The following is a 12,440-nucleotide window of genomic DNA, read 5'->3' as shown; positions in this document are numbered from 1 at the left end:
ACGAGGCGCGGTGATGCGGCTCAAGGGCGGGAAGCCGTGAGGTGCGGATGGGTACGAGGCGCGGTGACGAGGCCCCTGAGGGGGCGGTTACGGCGGGAGGAGGCTGAGGGCAAAGAAGTGACCTCAGGTGCCGTAGATAACGGCTTTCACATGTTTGCAGGATAGTCAGGGTTGGAAGGGACCTCTGGAGGTCATGCAGTCACACCCCCTTGTAAGGTAGTTTCACCTGAAGCAGGTGACAAAGGAACACACCCAGATGGGTTTGGAATGTCTCCAGAGAGGGAGACTCCGGGTGTTCTAGTGCTCTGCCACCCTCCTTGGAAAGAAGTCCTTCCTCATGCTGAGGTGAAACTTCTTGTGTTGTAGTTGATGGTCTTTCCTGTGCACATTGTTTGTGAAATGCAATGAATTACTTTGAAGCTCTTGGTTGTCTGTTTCAGTATCAGCAATCAATTCCATGTTCATTTCAATGAGAAGTCTGAAGGTTTGCTTGTGTCCCAGTCTGGATTTCCAATACTGTGCTTATTTCTGCTTGTGACTATGGACAGCTTTCATCAAAACACTGTTATTCTTGCTCAGCAGATCCATACCTTTAGGGTCACATGATTTTCTCCCTAATTCTCACCGTGTCCTCTGCACCCTGGGATAAAATTGCTCCAGAGCCTTTGGTGGCTCATCTGTGCTTCACTAAGTAAGGCAGGACTGGCTTCTCCAGGAAATCTGAATATGCACAGTCATAAATACGTTCTTAGTACAGTTATTTAGTAATAACTTCATTGTTGTTTAGTAAAAACCGCATTAGATACAGGGATAGCACAAGGCCCCAGTGGGCTCAATGTCTGTGAGACCTGGGCTAAAAATGAATATTTCACAGGATGAATCATTAAATAGAGGAGGAGTGCAGTAGCGATGGGAAGATGGAGGGGTTGGGCAAGCCAGGTGTGACTGAACAAATTTTTTTATAGGAGAAGCCTGATATTTGTATCCCATAACCTTTTTGAATCGTATTTGAAGTAACATAATCGTTCTTATATTAATTACATGTCATTTTGACTGTAAATGAAGTTTTGCTGGGTGTTTATGCCTTAGCCATAAAGGATGTGCTGGTGTAAATACCCTGATACAATTGTATCACTGAATCTGCTGAGTGGAGCCACAGCTTTAAAAGAACCATTTGTCTATGTAGTTTATAAGGATTTCCTCACCACCGAGGCAAGCCCTGGAAGCAAGCTGACTTTGGTTGTTTGCTTTTGGGTTGTTTGCCCATTTTGAATGCAGCCATATTAGGGTTACAGGGGTAACTCTCTACACCCAGTCAATACCAGTATTCTTATGCAACTTTTAAATATAGGCCAGGTTTCAGTTTTCCATCCTAAGCTATCATTACCTGTGCCAGCTACGAAATTACTCAAAATACATTCTTCTGTGAAGCTGAATGGATGTCCTTTTGACGGAAATGGGAATGTTGGACTGAACTGTATGACAATGCAATTTCTAATCACAAACTGTAACTTTAAATTTAAAAAAAACCCAAACCAACCCATTTAAAGTCAAAAGCTCAGTGTTTCTTGTCGTTCCTCAAGCAATTGTGGATTCATTATCAGCTTCTTGTGAGGTAAAAGAGTTGTTACAAAACAGAACTTCTACATGGAAATGATTACAGTTCTCTCTTTTGCTTTAACATTTGGAAAATGTTTCTCCAAGTTGTTTGAATTTAGCCTCCCCAGATATGTAATCTGAAATTTGTTTATATTCTGATTCAGCCTTAGTTGCAATCTGTGTAAGCTGCTTTAAAACAAGGTTTTAAAAGATAGCGTAAATGGGCCCAAACATTTGCTATTCTATAAGTAATATTCTAACTTTATTCTTAGGGTGGGAAGATCAGGTGAATAAGTACTTCAGTAATGTATATGCTATGAACAGAGCTAAGACCAGCCCTTGTTTAGGTTGTGGCTGCTTCCACTGGGAATCATTCCCAACAAAATGATAAGAGGAATGGTTGACAAGGCTTGTATGGCCTCTCTGAACAAAGGACACCCCATCTGTCAATGGAGAAGTGCTGGTGGTTTTAGCTTAGCCTGTAAATTTAGTCTTAGCCTATAGCTGAGCGTGGTTATTGTGTCCTGGTGATCTCTGCTGGAAGACCTTGATGCCAATTATGGGCTGGTGCCACATGGTTCCTGCTGTGAGCCATGTGCTGTCAGCTCCTTCCGAGGCAGAGCTTTATCCCTGTCCTATCCCACGTCTCCTGCCCCGAGTGCCTCGGAGTAGAATAAGCCCTGTGTGCTCCTGAGCAGGCACCGAGGCAGCCACAGTGCCCTACAGAGTCTCACATGTTCTACTGATTATCCAGCACACTTAAATTTTGAGTTATAAGGGTGACCCCAGCCAGTTGGCTGAAAAAATATATTTGACATCATTGAAAATGTATGCTGCTGCTGAAGCATGGATTTTAATTTGAGGAAAATGTCGGCCGTAATCTAGCATACATTAAAAAATATATTTTTTTATTTCCATATGGGTCACGTTAAGGAAAATATTAAAAAAAAAAAAAAAAGCCAACCCTATTATATGAAGTCTCATTAAAGCAGCCTGGAAAAGTTTAGCCAATTTACAGGCTATACATCTTAATCTCCCCAAATTACAGGACAGATAGAAAAACGGGTGGTTGAGAGGGAAAGCGGGACCAGCAGAACCTGGCTGAGGGCCAAACAATGGATCAAGTAGCCCTTGCTTTCACTTGACTGCTACCCCTTGTTATTTAAAGCAAAGAAAGGATTTTCAAAGAAAGGCCTGAAAACAGCGAAGCACGGAACGTACTTCCTTCTTCGGGTGAAAACTAAAACCCAAAGCTTGGTTATTTTAACATGGTGCCTTGGCCCATCTCTCTAGTGCCTGGAGAGAGATTTTTGAGAGCTCCTGAGAGAAAATAAGGTATCTGCAATTCTTCTGTAGTTGTTAGCAGGCAGGTGGTTTAAGGACTGATTGTACCATCTTAGTGTTTGCAGGGAAGCCAAAAGTGGAATGGGTATAGGGATGCTAAAGGATGCAGGGGAAAAAGGTAGGAGGCAGTCAGGTGTGAAATGGCAGAGAGGTCATTGTCACCGCTCAGTTCAGTGCTGTGTGTGTGGAAAACTACACACCTGCCGCTTTTGCTGCTGTTGCACCGTATCCCAGGGCTCTAGCCAGTGGTAAAGAGGGAGAAGTTGGGGATCGAGATTAATGGCTCTTGCATTGATCTAAGAGACCAGACACTGTAGAAAGCACTAAGAGGTGAAGTGTCATGACGTGAGTTAGCAGATGTGTTAAGAGCCAGCAAAGGGAACAAACCTGATCAGCAGGAAGAGGAGGAAAGAAGCTACAAGATCTTGAGTGTTTGCAAATCATCCTGCTCTTAGCAAAAGCCGAGGCTGGCCTGAAGCATCTAGAAGAGAGTAGGGTTATGGCAGGGACTAGGTTGGTCTAAGAGATGTGTTGTGTCTGTATGGTTTTCAGGGAATAAGGTTGGAGCAGAACTGTAGGGCAGAAATCAGTGGTGTTTTCCTCCTGCAGGTATGATTGTAGCTGACCAACCTCATCTCCTGTTTCTGTGGTACCAAGAAAGCAAACTGGGGCAAGCTAACTGGCTACGTGTGTACATGGAGGTGCTCACTGCTTGCCTCCCTGAGTGTGTCTGTGCCCATATTAACCTGCTGTGCATTTATGTATTTATTAGACAAATTATGGGTGACTGACAAAGCAGTTCCATACATTTTTGAGAAGACTTTATCTCCCCGAACCATCTATTTTATGCTTTTAGATCAGGGGAAGTTGATGGGGGTACGTATTTTTCTGTACTCTGGTAGGCAGTCTTTCACTATGGTATTCCATGAGCTGGATCTTGAAATTTCCTGTTCCTGCCTTCCTAGTCCTCAAGCCCTCTGGCCAGGGATTGTCCCATTATCAACGTAACAACCAAAGGGAGGGGTTACGCTTTTTGTGTGGCCAGCTCTGGCTTGTTTGAGGAGTTCCTGCGACTTGTTTGCTCCAGGAAACTTAGAGCTTGGCAAATGGGCTGCTCAGCCTGCTTTCTCGTGGATATGAGAGTGGCTTTTCATGTGTTTGCCATGCCCTACCTATTGCTTCTTCAGCACTGTTTCTTTCATAGCGCTCGGAAACACTGCCCGCAGGGCTAAGGCATTCTGTGTGCCTTGCATGTGAAATGGGCGCTTGTGGGAATGTGAGTATGGGCGTGTCTTGGAGGCAAGTTTATTAATACCACTAGAGATAATGGCCTTGGCAATATTTTGAAGCATCCTGCTCCATTAAATTATAGACTTTGTGGAGACAAAGAGATTAGGGAGAGCAAGGAAGATTATTTCACAAAGCAAAATATTATTGTAATTTGCTAGTCTTAAAAACTTTGCAGAATTCAGTGGGAAAAATCAGAGGCCTTAAATATGCTGAAGTTCCTACAGCTAGGCTTGATGACTGACTCACTCCACCTTACCAGTTAGTGTCCAAGAATGCACAAAGCATTACATGTTTGTACAATGATATTGTTAAAAATGTCACTGATCAGTGGCGTATTTTGAAAAAAACCCCAATCCTTGGCTTTGTTGAGGTCTGCTAGGATAAGTAATAGTGCATATTTTCTCCTGATTAATTTAATTTTTTCCATCCCTGTTTTTGTTCATGGTTTGTCTGCAAACAGACCATAGAACATCTCAACTATTCAGCATTTATGAATTCCTTTCATCATCTTAAATGCAAATACTTCAGGATGGGGCCAGGATTTCTTATATGTTCCTCCCATGGTTAATAGAGCAGTGTCTCAGTCTGGACTGAATTTGGTTGTCTGGGCAATGCTTTTCCCATGTATAGTAATTTATTTTCAGAAGAGATTTTTTTTTTTTTTTTACCTGTTTCTTATGTACTCCCATCTTTTCACAATTTCTTTTGTTGGAGTAAATGTCTAAGATTTTCCCAGCATTCCCATTGGATTTTCATGACTTCAGTTCCTTCAGCTGTTCGTATTCACATTACACAGCTCTGCCATGGGCTTAGTGACTTTCATTTGAACCAAGCTCCTAACACCTCCTCTCAGGTAGGCTACAGACATCATGGATTCCTACTGATTTAATTTGCTTTTAATATTTATTTTTACTGCCCATCACCATTCCTCCGTATGAGTCTGAATATCTGACATATGCATAAATCTGGTCAAGGTCTTCTGACAGAAGGAAAAAATATACTTTATTTATTAACATCTGCACTGGAAAGCTGAAACTTCTGTGATGTATTTTTCTGAGATAAGCAGGAAGAAATGTGACTCACGTTCCATGTGTTTTCTTCTGCGATAACTTTCTTTTGCAGCCTTCCTTCCATGGGTTTTGACTGAGGTAGTCACCAATCCAGAGCTTCTGCTGTCCACATTTGGAACCCCAGTGAGAGCCGATGTATGAGCTGGCAGATGTCACTGTCGTTTTCAGAATAAATCTGCTCATAGGTGTCCCTGTACTGGTTCTGGGGCTTTATGCCACTGTTAGATCTTATACCCTCTGGTAATTATGACTGATATCACTAACATTTATCCTGACTGATATTTGAGTGCTTTGTGCACCATAGCTTGTTCTTTGTTCACACTGTGAAGTGTGTACACCTGCCTTGGAGCAGCATCAAGCTACACCAAGGAATTTTAGTTTTCTAATTCTTCATCACTGTAAATGTAACCCTTTATTACAGACCATTGGTCCTCTGGAGGTACAGTGCTCTCATTTTATCTTACCCAGAGCTCCTGAAATACTCTGTCATGTTGATACTTACTGTACTCTTTTTCCCATATTAAACATCATAACAAGATGTTTGAGACTACACCTCTATTTGTGATTGTGTTGCTTGAGTATCTGGGAAACAAGGACTGTAAAACCTGGTGTGTGTGTCTGTATATATATGCATACTATAGAAAGGGAAGTTTTGAATTCTTAGAATTCTTTCTTGTATATGTTATATTTGCTGCTAATTAGGAATAAATACCCTGTATCCCACATGAAATTCCAAACACTGCTCAATGGGAATCTTGACTGTTCCCTACCCCTGAAGGTTGAAAGGGAAAGAATGCTTGCTTAACCTGCTATTTGGATGCTGAACTAATTTACTGAGCTTTTCCCTAAGGTGGAAAGTTTATAAAGATTTTGCTGTCTGACCACGGCTAGAACTGTCATGGTCTCCTGAGGCAGCTCTCCTCCTCCCCTGGGAAGGAAGTTCATCTGAGTTCCCCAAGATGGGCCTGTGTCTTTTACAGTACAGCTATAGACAACAATACATGGCTGTGCTTACACTGATGATGTTTTCCTCTGCCATGGAGATGAATATAGGTCATTTGGGCACAACCCACTAGTTCAGGCAGGAAGAAAATAGGTGAGTATTTGTCTGTGATTGTATCTTAACTTCTACTGTAGATGTACCACAGGCTTATGGAGAGCATTTAGGGCTGATATCTTGGTAAAATCTGGTCTAATTTCTGCTCTGCTGCTGATCCATGTCTTTGTGTGGTCCGCAGTCCTCAGGACTCGTGACTGTTGGTGAAGCAGCACATGTAGGGTGCTGGAGCAGCTGGTAGCTCTGCTTCTGTCTGACACAGTCCCTGGGCCCTCTCTCCACAAACTTGTAATACCTTAAAATTTAAATATAGTGCCTTGAAATTAAAATACAAAAAGTTTTAAATGATCCTCACCTTGACAGGACTTAGAGCCACTATTTCCACTTGTGATTGTACCTCCTGACTTGTATTTGGCAGCAGTACAACCACTTGAAGATGTGTGTGTTACTGAGAGATCTATTTGGCTTTTCTGTTCATTATGCTCTTTACTGCCTCCTTGTCGTTCTAATCAACTCTTCTTTTTAGTCAAGAGAGGCATGAAAGAAGAAAAAAAAAATCCAGTTCTGAAAAATGTTATATACTGAGCTCTGAGGAAGCCCCTTTGATGCTAAAAATATGATGTAGTGATTTCGAGAACAAAGAATTTCTATATCATACTTTCTGGTGTCTGGTTTTGAGGAGCTTATCTTGCCTCTTTTCCCAGCAATCATTTATTAAAAATAATTAATAGGGTAAAAATTAAAATCAGAATTCAAAGTATCTTTCAGTGGACTTCAATATACCTTAAGCATGTGGGCACTTTTTAAAATTTGACCCTGTCAGTACATTGTGTCCTTCTCTGAACCCCTGTCTTCCTTCTCTAGAATGTGAAGTGCTCTAGGGGAGAAGATACCAGGGTACGTGTTTGCACAGTGTCCACGATCCCAGGCTCTCGTCCTCAGAGCTCTTAATGCTGCTGTCATGTTGCTGAACGTCTCTCCTTTGAAGTGAACATTTCCCAGGTCTTACAGATCCGCTGCTTAGGCATCAGGTTTGTGCCGAGCAAACCCGTTCTGGGATACCATTCGCCTCCGAAGCGGTGTTCAGGCCTCCCACTGTACCTAAATTGGCAGGGCTGAGACCAGCATGGGATGGAGACAAAAGCAGCTCTATCTGTCCTGGGGAACAATGGAACAACCTTAGCTAGTGCTGCAAGAAAGCAGGTGGGGAATGTCTTTGTGCTGTGCTAATGCTGGGAAGATAGCGCAAGGAGTCAGGCATACAGCTCCTGAGAGCTTCTGGAAAGCAAGAGGAGTGAGTTTGCTTTCTTCCTTTTTTTTGTCAAAGTTTAAGTTGATTCTCTTGTCTACTTTCTTGCCCCCCTTCCCCCTCTGCTCTCTAAGCCTGCTTTTGATTTGGTTTTATTGGCTAGTGAAAGGAATCATTTACTAGTCAAGGGCCAAGCAGTGACAAAGGAATGCAGGTAAATTAGTTTCAGTTCCTATTTCTCCCCGTCTTCCTCCTTTGGAATTTGAGCCTTAGAAAATAAAGTCCTTTTACCCATACCGCCCCCCTCTTTTTTCCTAAAAGGATTCCCCCCCACCCCCCCGCAACCTCTCTCTCAAGAACTTCGTTTTTGTAACTAAGAAAACCCCCATTAAAGTACCTAAAATGTCAAGGTGTACAACACATTCAATGAAATCCAACTAAACTGCATTAAAAAAAAAACCCCTACAACTTTTTGCATGCTCCTTAAAAATGCAGAAATTAACTGAGTGTCATAAAGCTTGTTTTAATGAATAACTACGTACACACCAGGAAGTTTTACATGCACATGTATCATGCTTCAAATGCTAAAATATAGTTAAAGTTTAAACATTTGCAGAAGAAAATGTGCAAAAGAACTTGCAGAGAATCAACATGGAGAAAACCTGTATGTTCAGTCTTTCATCACTCAGTACTATTGAAGTATTAAGTACTAAACCAATAGTAGTAGCATTCAAAGTGTCTATTTTTTCGCTTTTCTTGCTTTTTTTCCCTTTGTAGCTTGCCTTCTTTTGGTCAACTTGCTTCAAATGTTACCTGAATGTTTCACCAACTGTACTCTAATACAAAAAGCTTTAGAGGTTGAGGCCTTCTTTTTACATCCCATTGTCCTTGGTAAATAATGTAATCCAGAATGTTCTGTGATGTTAAATAGTATAAGGCATTGTGGCATTAATGACAGAAAAGGGTTTGTTTCTCATTGGTAGCTATTCTTGTTAGTTATTTCCACATTCCTAATGTAGAAATAAAACCATGATTTATCTTTTTTTCTTAGCGCAGCAAAAAGTTGCTTATTCAGTCTTTTAGTTGCCTTCATAATTAGATGCATTTTGTGTTTCTGCATGCATAACACAAACTTGAAATACAAAAGAACTCAGTTCTGCCTAAACAACTGTAAGGTTTTGGACACCAGCTGGAAGAAGCCAGGAAATGTAAGTTAATTCTGATACTCCCCACTTACCTCACGCTATTGTGAGTACGTTTTGTGGTGAAAAAGCACAATGATGAGAGAGGTAAGAACACAACGTCAGTCCTAACACTGCATTTCTTGGCTTTTGTTGGTTTGTGTCACAGCCCTAAAAAATTGTCTTTAATTTCCTCAGAAAGGGGGCAAATATGTTTTCCAGAGTGGTGTAATAATACAAACATAATTTATCTGTCCAGGCAGAACATCAGCTATTGGGGGAGTAGAATCAGAATTTGACATGAATTTCTTAGAAAAATCTCTCCTGTATTTTCTCGCTGTGTTTAAGTACAATTACTTCAGTTTGTAATTTCCAACTGATATTTAAATGACCGTCGGAGACCAAAGATTTCTCCTCCCAGTGGAGCAGTACCATTCATTAAACACCCGCTAAAGGTGTTTTTACAAATGATTTCTAGGGTTCAGTGGTGGTCTGCTTTTATTTGATTTAGAGCCACTGAGTAAGTTTCTTTTCTCCTGGCAGGTTTAGGAAGTACAGAACTTGCTTGGAAAGCTGGGAGGTCGGATGGAAGGAGTGAGATCTGTTATGTCATTCCCAGAGCAGTGCTTAGGTTGGATCCAGGGGCCGTTGCAGTAAGAAATGCAGGTCTTGGTTGTGTCAGAAATGAAGGACAAGATGCTTGTTCTGTGCTTGGTATGAAAGAAAAATGGAGATTGTGTATATTCATAACTGCATGAGTGACAAATTATTGTGGTTTTTATCTGACGTAGGTGGATTTTTTTCTACTTCGTGATTTTGTCAACAGAGTTTGAAGTACTTTCACATATGCACATCTTGCTACATTTGTAACTCCTTGGATAGTAAACGAGGCAGACACCTCCATTGATTCTATATTAAACCTTGTTTAAAGTTCTACAGAATCTTTGAAAGCATCACTGTAAGCACAAATGTTTTCGCACTTGATTGTCCTATACAACAGGATCATATCAAGAATGTACAATATTTGTACAGGTTTCCACTGGGAGACATACAGGTTTCCACGTGAGACATTATTCATATTAATATGAATTAATATTAATATTATTTTCTTGGTGCACTTTAAGTAAGCATTTTGAAATACCAAAAATAAAAATATTAGATTTATTTCATGAGTACTTACATTCTCTTTAAGTATATACAGAGGAAGAAGAAGTTACCAGAAGTATCAAAATCACATGAAATATCTGAGTTACAGATATGAACATGAACTATCCAATTAAGAATTCTTGAGCCAAATATTCTCTTTGCCATTGAAAATAAATGTAAGTGTGCTAGTAATCTAAAACTTAAACAGTCAGATTTCATGCTGCGGTGAGCTTCTATCCAGTTTTTCCCAAAAGATTGGTTTGGGAAGGAAGTGTTTACACAATGTTAAGAACAGTGAAGGCAATAACTGAAATTTTATAACAACAAAAACTGTGGTTTTATTGGCCCAAATTTGTGATTGATTATACATGGTTAAGTGTTAAAACATTATAATGAAGTGTCTCTGCCTCTTACAGCAATTTTTATCAGATAAACAAAAGACCTGGGCTCAACAGATTCTCTTGTCTCAAAAATAGAATGATTAATTTTCTGGTTTGCACCCTCCAAGACATTTTTCATAGTGAATTATGTCTTAATAAACCAATAAACTGGGTCCTGATAGTCTACCACACTTTAGATATATTTATTATTCATAAAAGTAACTGAATTTCACAACTTTGAACCCAAACTGGAATTGGCAGTTGCGTAATACAGGTATTTAGATGTGTATATGACTACTGGGTTTTTACTCAGTACATTTTAAAGAAACAATTATATACAAATATGACAGACTTTGCTTTATGTGGTGAACACTTTCCCTGCTTGAGTATGGTGCTATTAAACATAAGAATTTAAAAAACATATGTGAAGTCTCTAACTATGGGAGTTTAGCTACGAGGACAAAACCAAAGCAGTTTGTTCATGAAGACTTTAACTAACTCGGAGCAGTTCTCCGTGCATGCTCCCACCTTTCCTAGTTTCACAGTTAGCAGATTAAAGTCTTTCGGAAGCGGCCAAGGTCAGACCCCAGCTGAAGGGGGCTGAAGGGAAAAGAGGGAAGAGCGTTGGTGAGCGATTGGCGATCCCCGGGGAGCTGCGGGCCGAGCTGCCGCCGTGCCCCGGCCGCGGCCTCCAGGGGCCGCTGCGACACCACGAACCCCGAACCGCGCTGCTTCCAGGGCTCCTTTAAACGGCAGCAAAGCATACAACTCTGAAATCCTTTTTGTCTTCAGATGTTCCAAACCAGGATTCCAGCGAAGGAAATGAAAAAGGGAAACTAAACGAGCTTTCCCCTGCCCCCCTTTCTCTCCCTCTGGTTTCTATTTGTAATACTTTATTTCTACAACAAGCACAAACCACTAGAAAGGCAGAAAACAAAATATGAATTTTTCCTTCCTTTTTTCACTGTAAACCTCTGTAAAAACAATGAAAAAAAATTCTGGACTATATTAGATGGCCTGCTTCTTGTTTCTTCTTCTTTGTTTCTTTTTCTCTTTTTTCTTTTTTTTTCTCTTTCCCTTTTTCACCCCCTTTCTCTTATGTTCACTGAGCTATTTGCATTTTAACTTTGGAGGAGGAGGAAAAGAGGAAATAATGTTCTGTAGAAATACCCAGTGATTACCAGTTGGACTAAACTAGAGGCAGCAATTGATGGCATGAAAAGGTTATGTTTTATGTCAAAATACATCCAAACAGGACAGAAAGTTGTACTGGATTTGGTGGCAAGAAGCTGCATCTATCAGACATGATAGCCTTCTAAAGAAGAAAAGGATATGTAATATTCAAAAGAAAAATGGCATTTTCTATATGATAAAGATTTAATTACAAGTCTCCATCAAACATTATCTTACATTCTGAAAACAATAAATGATATAAAAGAACTATAGTTGATGGATACATTTAATTAGGGTTTATTTACCATGGGCTATATAAACACTTTTATTTTTATAAGGGGAAGGATTTGTATCTGCAAGTTCTGCCTTGAACATTTCAAGTTAAAAACAAATGTTTTAAGAAAAGAAACTAACATAAAACAGCCCAGTGTTGGCTTTGTGTCTTTGTAAATGTCTGTGGCGGTTTCTCCTTGTCTGAGGGAAAGAGCCATTCATTAAATTAAAAGTGAACCAGTTAAACTGGACCTTTCATTGAAGAAAGTCTCCCAGTGATCCGTGCTTTATTTGGTGGATTGTCTTACAACACAAATAAACCAAGGGGGTTTTTATCTTGGGATCTAAAAATACTGGAAAGAAAGGAAATCCAAGCAAGGCAGAAAATACTAGGAAATAATTTCCTATTAAACAGACCCTCTGCCTCCAAATATCTCAAATCATGAAAGTACACAAGAGAGAAGGGCTCATATTCCTTTTTCTCTCAGGTTAAAAGCCAGTGACAGAGGAAATCGAATTCAAAGGTACCGTCAATGTTTGCAGTGTTCAAAAATAGATAGGAAAGAAATATACACTGCAAATCCATCATGACTCTTTGCTGGCAGCTAAATGCAGATGATGTTGCTGCCTCTGAAAACCATTGAAATAGGATCCTATGTGCATAAATGTTGTGTAAAA

At 40.3% G+C, this 12,440-nt stretch overlaps 1 long non-coding RNA gene across 9 annotated transcripts in view; it reads left to right on the top strand.

The window, feature by feature from the left end:
• LOC121666076 overlaps window positions 1–12,440 on the top strand; it is a 239,089-nt gene that overhangs the window by 546 nt on the left and 226,103 nt on the right. The window lies entirely within an intron of this gene.

Source organism: Corvus kubaryi, unplaced genomic scaffold (assembly GCF_017639235.1).
Source record: "Corvus kubaryi isolate FWS band 111438036 unplaced genomic scaffold, C.kubaryi_AGA036_p1.0 37337, whole genome shotgun sequence".
Lineage (NCBI taxonomy): Eukaryota > Metazoa > Chordata > Aves > Passeriformes > Corvidae > Corvus > Corvus kubaryi.
Note: the sequence above shows the minus strand (reverse complement) of the source record. Positions and strands in the feature narration are given on the sequence as shown.